We start from the raw sequence: 9,256 nt of genomic DNA on the forward strand, positions 1-9,256 counted from the left end.
GTTTTTTTTCTATCAGATCAAGTCTATATTGTCTCATTATGGTACTTCATAACAAAGACTAACAGTACATCTTCAGGCTGTCAAGGCTAAAAGGCATCGCAACAATTTTTTTCCATGATGGAATCAACATACAATTTTATGAATATATGGTCATAATTTACTGAGCTCTTCTCTCCGTCATCTGCTCCTTGGATATTTGTCACTTGTGACTGTGATTTAAAAACCACAGCATTGCAACTTTAGATTCTCCCTCTAAACATTTGAAGTGCAATTCATGAATGTGCATCTGATAATATTTCTACATGCCTTTTTTTATGCCTACATGAGACCCATGATTTGCAGTGGCCTTGATTTACATGAGAACATGTGTCTGTGTGTGTAATTTTTTTAAAAAAAGATTTTAGTAAGTAATTTCTACACCTAGGGACTTGAACTCACAACCCCAAGATCAAGAATCACATGCTAGCTCTAATGACTGAGCCATCCAGGTGCCCAGAGGCAAATGTATTAAGCATATGAAAAATGTTAGGGAATAAGAAAATTTCAGGAATAGAGACAGGATATGAGAAGAGTTTACTCACCCCTTCCCCCTTCTTGGAGCCTTCATTGGAGTAATTTGGAAAGATCATTGATCATGAGTTTCCCCTTAAGAATGAACATATATGCCAGGAGATACACTGGTTTTTATTTGTAGGCCAACTAAGAACTATACATATTAGTTCCCTCAAAAATAGTTAATTTGTACTTTAAGATAGCCCACAGACACAAGATGAACCCCTATGCAAAATTTAGTCTTGGGTGTTAAGATTGATAATCCTAGACCCCAAAAGGAATGAAAACGTTTAATGCATAATGAGACTTTCTGGGGAGAACAGAGCAGGTTTCCAAAGTTGCTAGAAAAATGGCTTGAGAGAGCAAGAAAGGGAGACTCATTTTATGAGGTGGGTCCTGCAAATGGTTTGATCTTCCTGTGGGCACCAAAGGAGAACCTGGGCTTCTAAGTTTGACCACCTGTGGAGTAGGAGGGAAGTGGGAGGATGCACTGAATATGTGGTTTTGGTTTTTTTGGAGGGAGGGGTTGTTTCTTTTTTTCATATATTATACCTCAAACTGTACCAGGAACAACAGGGAAAGCAGTTGAGAGAGTTGAGGCTTAAAAGGTGTCCATGGTCAAATATCAAAATAATAATAAGGAGATTCTAATATAATGCAAAATGTTTACTCTCAAACCTCCTGACTGCTTGGTTAGGAAAGACCAGTTTTTTTCATACTAATAACTTCTTGCACATCCTTTCTTGCTACATACATAGGACCCTTAACCCAGTATAATTGTTGAAAGTGAAATACTGCAATACTAAAAAAAAAAAAAAAATACTGCAATACTATTTAGATAAACTGCCTAAGATGCTTTTACACTAGTTTCATAATCATTAACGTGTGGAAGTGTTTATCAGGCAATAGATAGGATTCAATGATCTTACTAGAAGAGTCTTTTAAAAGCTATTAAAAAAAATCTCAATTTGTGATTATTCTATTAAGCATTACATGATTTCTTTCAACTCTAGAAAAATTCCTTTTTATTTAGAAATGTTTCCATAACCTACTTCATATATATTTAGTTTACACATTTTCCCTGTGTTACTACATTGAAGTTTTTTGAAAAATAATGCATGAGTTAAAGATTCTTTTTAGAGTTTATAACATGAAAATGAACCCAGGACAGTACGTGGTACAAAGTAAATGCTCTATGGATATGAAGAATAAGAGTCCTTTTATACCTTTAGTTCAGTGAAAGAAGTAAGACCATATGAAATTGTAAACTGGGATCTAATAAGATGGAGCTAGGACACCTTTTTTAAAAAAAATATTTATTTATTCATGAGACAGAGAAAGGCAGAGACACAGGCAGAGGGAGAAGCAGGTGCCATGCAGGGAGCCCTGCATGGGACTCGATCCTGGAGTCCTGGGATCATGCCTTGAGCCAAAGGCAGACGCTCAACTGCTGAGCCACCCAGGTGTCCTGTGGGAGACTTTATGTTAACCCATCAATCTAATACTGGGATTTGGGGAATAGAGTATGTTCATTGTACCTTAAAATCACTTCCAATTCTTAACAAAAAAACAAAAACCATCTCCAATTCTTCTAATAGCTGTAAGACTAATCATCTCTGTCCTACATTATAGCAATGATACTGGACCTTTATGTGTAGTACAGGGTCAGGCTATCAGATTTTTTTTATAAGTTCAGTGCGAAGCTATTAGATGTTTTTACTTGATGATTTTAATAAGATATACCATAAAATCCACTCTTAAAATGTACAATTTATTAAATAAAGTGGCAAAGATGTCCTCTCTCACCATTCTTGTTCAACACTGTACTGGAAGTCTTAGCTAATGCAATAAGAAAAAGAAGTACACAGGACAGTCATTAGGAAACAAACATGTCTTGTTCACAGATCATATTGTCTATGTAGATACTCCAAAGAATCAACAAAAACACTTGGAACTAAAAAGTGATTATAGCAAAACTGAAGGACACAAGGTTAATACATGTACTGTTTGTGTTAGCCACTTAAATTTCACATGGTGCAATTCTAACCCATATGTGGTATGTGGAAGTGTCACTTTTGGGAGGTAATTACTGCATAAAAGTGGAACCCTCATGAATGAGATTAGCGACCTTCTACAAGGAATCTCAGGGAGCTCTCTTACTCTCCACCATATGAGAATCCAACAAGACAGCCTTTTGCAGCCAAGAATAGGGCTCTCACCAATGCCTAATTAGCCAGCACATTGATCTTGGCCTTTCCAGCCTCCAGAACTGTTAGAAACAGCTATTGTTTATAAACCACCTAGTCTATGTTACTTTTTTAAAAAAAGATTTATTTATTCATGAAAGACACAGAGAGAGGCAGAGACATAGGCCAAGGGAGAGGCAGGCTCCCTGCAGGGAGCCCGTTTTAGGACTCGATCCCAGAACCCCGGGATCATGACCTGATCCAAAGGCCACCCAGGGATCCCATCTAGTTACTTTTTAATAACAGCTCAAACTGACTAAGGCAGTACACAAATGAGCAATGAACAAGTGGAATTTGAAATTAATCACACAGTAACTTTATACTGACACTAGAAAATACCTTATACTTAGACATAAGTCTAACATAGTATGTACAGGATCTACATGAGGAAAGCTTGATTTCAGTTGATTAACAAAATCAAAGAACTAAATAGATGAAGAGATTATCCATGTACATGGACAAGAAGACTCAATAAGGTTTCAGTTCTTCCCAATTTGACTTACAGATTCAATGCTATCCCAAACTAAATAGCAAGTTATTCTGTGGATACCAACAAGTTGATCCTGAAGTTTTTATGGAGTGTCAAAAGATGCATAGTAGCAAACAAAATATTTTTTAAAAATTTTATTTACTTATTCATGAGATACACAGAGAGAGGCAGAGAGAGAGGCAGAGACAGGAGAAGGAGGCTCCATGCAAGGAACCTGATATGGGACTCGATCACGGGACTTAAGGATCACGCCCAAAGCCGAAAGCAGACGCTCAACTCTTGAGCCACACAGGCGTCCCGCCAACAAAATATTGAAGTAAATGAACAAAGTCAGAGGACCGACATTACTTGATTCAAGGCTTCCTATAAATATACAGTAATGAAAATAGTGTAGTATTGGCAAGCTGATACACAAATAGATCAAAGGAACATAATGAGAGCTCAGAAATGGACCCACACAAATAGAGTCAACTGATCTTTGGCAAAGAAGCAAAGGCAATATGGTAGAGAAAAGTGGTCTTTTCAACAGATGTGCTGAAGCAACTGGACATCAGCCTTCCAAAATATTACATGTAGACATAGATTCCTTATTCCTTTCACAAAATTCAACTCACAATGAATCTGATGTAAATATGAAATGCATAACTATAAAATTCTTAGAAGATGACACAGGAGAAAATCTAGATGACCTTGGTTTCATGATGAATTTTTTTGACACAACACCAAAGGAAAATTCCATGAAGGTAATAATATTTTGGATTTCATTTTCATTCTGCAAAACACACAAAAGAGAATGAGAAAACAAGCCACAGGTTGAAATAAAATATTTGTAAAGCACATTTCTAAATGGACTGTTATCCAGAATACACAAAGAACATTCTCAAAGCACAAAAATAAGAAAACAAAAAACATAATTTAAATATGGGAAGACAGGACTAAATACCTCACTAAAAAAGATACACTGATGGCAAATTAAGCATTTGAACGTAAGTTCCACATCTTCTATCATTTGACAACTGAAAAGTAAAGCATTAAGTTACCACTATGCATCTATTACACTGGCCAAAATCTAAACGAGTGACACCGCCAAATGTAATATGGATGCTGAGCAACAGATACTATCATTCACTGCTTCTGAGAGTGCTAGAACTACTTTGGAAGGCAATTTAACAATTTCTTACAAAACTAAAAATGCTCTTACCATATAATCCAATACTCACACTCCTTGGTATTTATACAAAGTAATTGAAAATTTATGTCTATGGAAAACCCTGTATTTGAGTATTTATAGGAACTTATGCCTAACTGTCAAAACTTGGAAGCAACCAAGATGTGTTTCAGTAGGTGAATGGTTAAATAAGCTGTAATATATCCAGAAAATGGAATATTATTTGTTGCTTAAAAAATGAAATATTGGGATGCCTGGGTGGCTCAGAGGTTGAGTATCTGTCTTGGGCTCAAGGCATTGTCCTGGAGTCCTGGGATCAAGTCCCATATCCGGCTCCCTGCACTGGGTCTGCTTCTCCCTCTGCCTATGTCTCTGCCTCTCTCTGTGTGTCTCTCATGAATAAATAAATAAAATCTTTTAAAAAATGAAATGTTAAGCCAGGAAAAGACATGGAAGACCTTAAAAGTATACTACTAGGTGAAAGAATCCTATCTGCAAAGGCAGAATATATGTCTAAGTATATGTGACATTCTGGAAAAGGCAAAAGTATTGACATGTAAAACATTTGGCAAAACTATGGATGGGCAAAACACTTTCCCATGTAAGCCATTCAATCAACCACTTTATTAATCTGACTAGGACCCAATCTATTGATGAGCTAGGACCCAATCTATTACATTTTACCCAAGCAACATTTGATTAACTTTACAATCTACAGGATACTATATATCAGGATGAGGCCAAGCTGCTTTATTCATCTCCACTACAAGAATGTAGGTTCCAAGTTCAACCAGCTGAAGAAAGCCCAATACTCATTAGGGTATAATTTAAAAAGACATGGCATTGCTCCATCACTTTCTGAATTGAATTTTTGATGGTGATGACTAAATTAAGAATGAAACATGGTACAAAAACATTCACTTTACATACTTCTAATAAGATTAGGAAATTTAATATACATTATCCAGGCAACACAAGGTCTGGGTAGAGTAGAATCCTGGCTCATAAGCAGAAAGGTGATGACAGTTGGAAAAACACACAGACATGATGGCAGCCACATTTACCATCCACCAGTTGGAATTATAAATAAGAGCAATATAGGCATGAAAGGAGGAGTAGTAAAAAGACACAAAGGTGCTCACCAGGACAAGGATGGAGGATCTGAGGGAGATATTATTAGGCCTTTGAATGTGTTGTACCTGCTGCCTGTTCCTGGGTAGGATGAAGACCATGGAACTGCTGGCCCAGACTGTGAGCACACAAAATGAAACTTCAGGGAATACTATCAATGCTGCATATACAGAAACTGTGATTGTATCATGATCTACAGCAAGACAGTACTCCAAATCTCCTTTCTTTGTGAAGTTTTTCATTCTTCATTTGCTAATCACAGTAACACACAGGAAAAATAAAATTTAAAAACATGTACATGATCTAGCAAAGGGAGATGGAGAAATTAACACACTTTGGAGTTTTGACTTCAAGATTCTTCCAACAGGAGTTCATGGGGTGGTCTAGAAGACACTCAAGAGGCAAGTGCTACTCCTGGACACTTCCCTGCCCACTCTCTGAACATACAAAAATTTGCATACAAATTTATTGAAAACAGTTTTCAACCCTTCCATAGTCTGGAGGACTCCCTCTGTACTCAGTGTGGTAAAGGAAAAGGTAATGGTAAACAAAAGAGAAATTGCCCACAATTCTGTCATCTGTGACAAGAAGATTATTTCTATTGTCAAATCCCTGCAGGCCATTCTTTCATTCAACACGTCTCCCTTTAAATTATGGCAACAACCATTCCTCTGAGCAAAAGTCCCACTGAAGCTTTCTGACACCAAAAGTGACTTCATTACATGCTCCTGTCTCACTGCCAAGACTTCAGAAGACTGGAAGAATAGGAGGGATACCTAGTATATGTCGGGAGCGGTCCCGCGGTGTGAGGCAAGGTTCCATGTTGAGCCAAAGCTCCTTGTTGTCCCTAGCCAACCCGCAGTCCTGCGGTGCGAGGCAGGGTTCCAGGTTGAGCAAAGGCTCCTTGTCATACCTGGCCAACCCGCTGGGACTGCACCTAGCTCTTCCCCCTTATGGAAGTAAAAGTACATATTTGCTTCTCCTTTAAAATATTATTGGGACAAGTTCCCATAAAGTAAGCAAGGAAGTGGCTTGACATATGACTGCCTTGGTAGTCATTACTTAATGAACAAACCTCATTGTTTATTCTAAATGTGGCATTCATGCTCTACTGCTTAAAAACAAGTGACAGGAATTTGCGGTGTTCTAGCTATTGTTAGTTTTAAAGACAATGTATGTTCGTCCACGAGATGTATTTCTCCTTAGAGAAATAGGTCACCTGCTTATAGAGGCTATATAAACTATACATGTAAAAATAAAGCTTGTCCATTGTAGCCATCAGCTGCATGGAACCTCCTATCCCATGAACTTTTAGTCTCTTGTTTATTTCTCATCCCCTTGCCCTCGGTTCCTGAATCCGGACCTTCTCGCGCCGGCCGTGACAAGTATATTTCACTGCAAAGTCAGCACTAATGATGAAGTGATGTTAGTCTGGGGGAAACAGTGACAAGCAAGAGCAAATGGAACAAAAGCAAATATCACATTTTCAGATGAGGATGAGATTCGTATCTGATGGGTGGTGGGAGGGAAACACCATCACTACCCATTTCATAAAACAAAACTCTAAATGGATTGCATATCTAAATTTTAAAGAAAAATGATAATGTATTTTTTAAAATTTTATTTATTTATTCATGAAACACACACACACAGAGGTACAGACACAGGCAGAGGGAGAAGCAGGCTCCATTCCATGCAGGGAGCCTGATGTGGAACTGGATCCCGGGTCTCCAGGACCACACCTGGGACTGAAGGTAGCACTAAGCCACTGAGCCACCCGGGCTGCCCAATAATAATGTATTTTTAAGTAAATCAAATTTTTTTTTAGAAAGTAAAATTTTTAAACAGCACAGAACATATTAATTATATGGGTAAAATGACTTTTGCTTATGTTAAAATTAAGGGCTAGTTCTCAACACACACACACACACACACACACACGATCTGTAACCAGTCTAAAGAACAACTACAAATCACACAATAAACAATGGGCATAGCATTCCAACAGAAATTTTAAAAAGAAGGTATTCAGTGGGTAATACATGTGTGGAAGTATTTAATGTCCTTAGTAATCAGGAAAATTAAAATGTAACCACTACCTAAATATAATGTCAAACACCAATGAAAAATCTAAAATGGAAATGACAGAAATAGCAAAAATGTAGGCGGTGTTAAAACTGGTACAACATTTGGAAAACTGTGTGGTATCCACTTCAGCTGTCCAGATATAATCTTACGTTTCAACAATTCCACTTCTGTGAATACATTCAACAAAATCTGTATATTTATCACCAAAAGACTAATTACAGGGTTTAGATGCCAGCACTACTCATTACTCATAATAGCTCCAAACTAAAACCTATCCACCTTCTCATTAATAGAATGCATAAATTAATTGACTTATATTCAAACAATGGCATCCTATAATGCAGTGCTAATGAATGTTAGCAGTAATATACAGCAATACAAATAAATTCACAAAATCATATAGAATGGGGAAAAACACCAACAATATGAGAGAGCCCATGCTGTCTGGTTCCATTTATGTAAAGTAGAAAGGAGGCAAAAGGAACTACTCTGTTAAATGTTGCAGTAGATGTAAACCTATGTCCCAAGATTCCACTCCCACAAATATATGCAATAGAATTATATCCTTGGGTGTAGTAACTTAGGACCCATGGGAGGGTTTCTGAAGAACTACAGCAGCATTATTTTCTTGATCTAGGTGTTGCACACAGAGGTGTGGTCAATCGTAAATTCCAGTGAGCTCTGTGCTTATAACTTGTATACTGTCTCTGTAACTATTGAAAATGTTTAACACCAAGAGAATATTTGTAAGCAGCTGGGAGATGTCCTATGAATGCTGATGGAGTCTGTGGCAGGGTGAAACTCATTAATCTGCAGGTTCAGATCTGAACCCAACAATGAAACATCAGGGAATAGTAACGGTATCAAGTTTGTGAATTCATCAAGAAATTCAGCAGAGCAGAATCCTAAATCTCTGTTCTTTGTTATGGGTTTGTTGCTCCATCTGGAAACCTTATACCTAGAAAAGTGATCCTTCCCAGCATATAAAGAAACCAACAGAGAAAAATGGAAGTTCCAATATCCTAGGGAGGCTTTAATTTCCAACAACCCCTGGGGCTTCTCCTGATGACTGGAGACACAGAAGAGGCAACTGGTGTCAACAGACACACCCTGCCAGCTCTGTGAGGACAGAAAACAAATCTGTATTCAAAAGTCACTGAACTTATTTCACTCAGCATAATTCCCTCCAGTTCCATCCACGTTGAAGCAAATGGTGGGTATTTGTCGTTTCTAATGGCTGAGTAATATTCCATTGTATACATAAACCACATAAGTCAATCAGAGAAGGACAAACATATGGTCTCATTCATTTGGGGAATATAAAAAATAGTGAAAGGGAATAAAGGGGAAAGGAGAAAAAAATGAGTGGGAAATATCAGAAAGGGAGACAGAACATGAAAGACTCCTAACTCTGGGAAATGAACTAGGGGTGGTGGAAGGGGAGGTAGGCGGGGGGTGGGTGACTGGGTGATGGGCACTGAGGTGGGCACTTGATGGGATGAGCACTGGGTGTTATTCTATATGTTGGCAAATTGAACACCAATAAAAAATAAATTTATAAAAAAAAAAGTCACTGGAGCC

Source organism: Nyctereutes procyonoides, unplaced genomic scaffold, assembly GCF_905146905.1.
Source record: "Nyctereutes procyonoides isolate TBG_1078 unplaced genomic scaffold, NYPRO_anot_genome, whole genome shotgun sequence".
NCBI classification, from domain to species: Eukaryota; Metazoa; Chordata; class Mammalia; order Carnivora; family Canidae; genus Nyctereutes; species Nyctereutes procyonoides.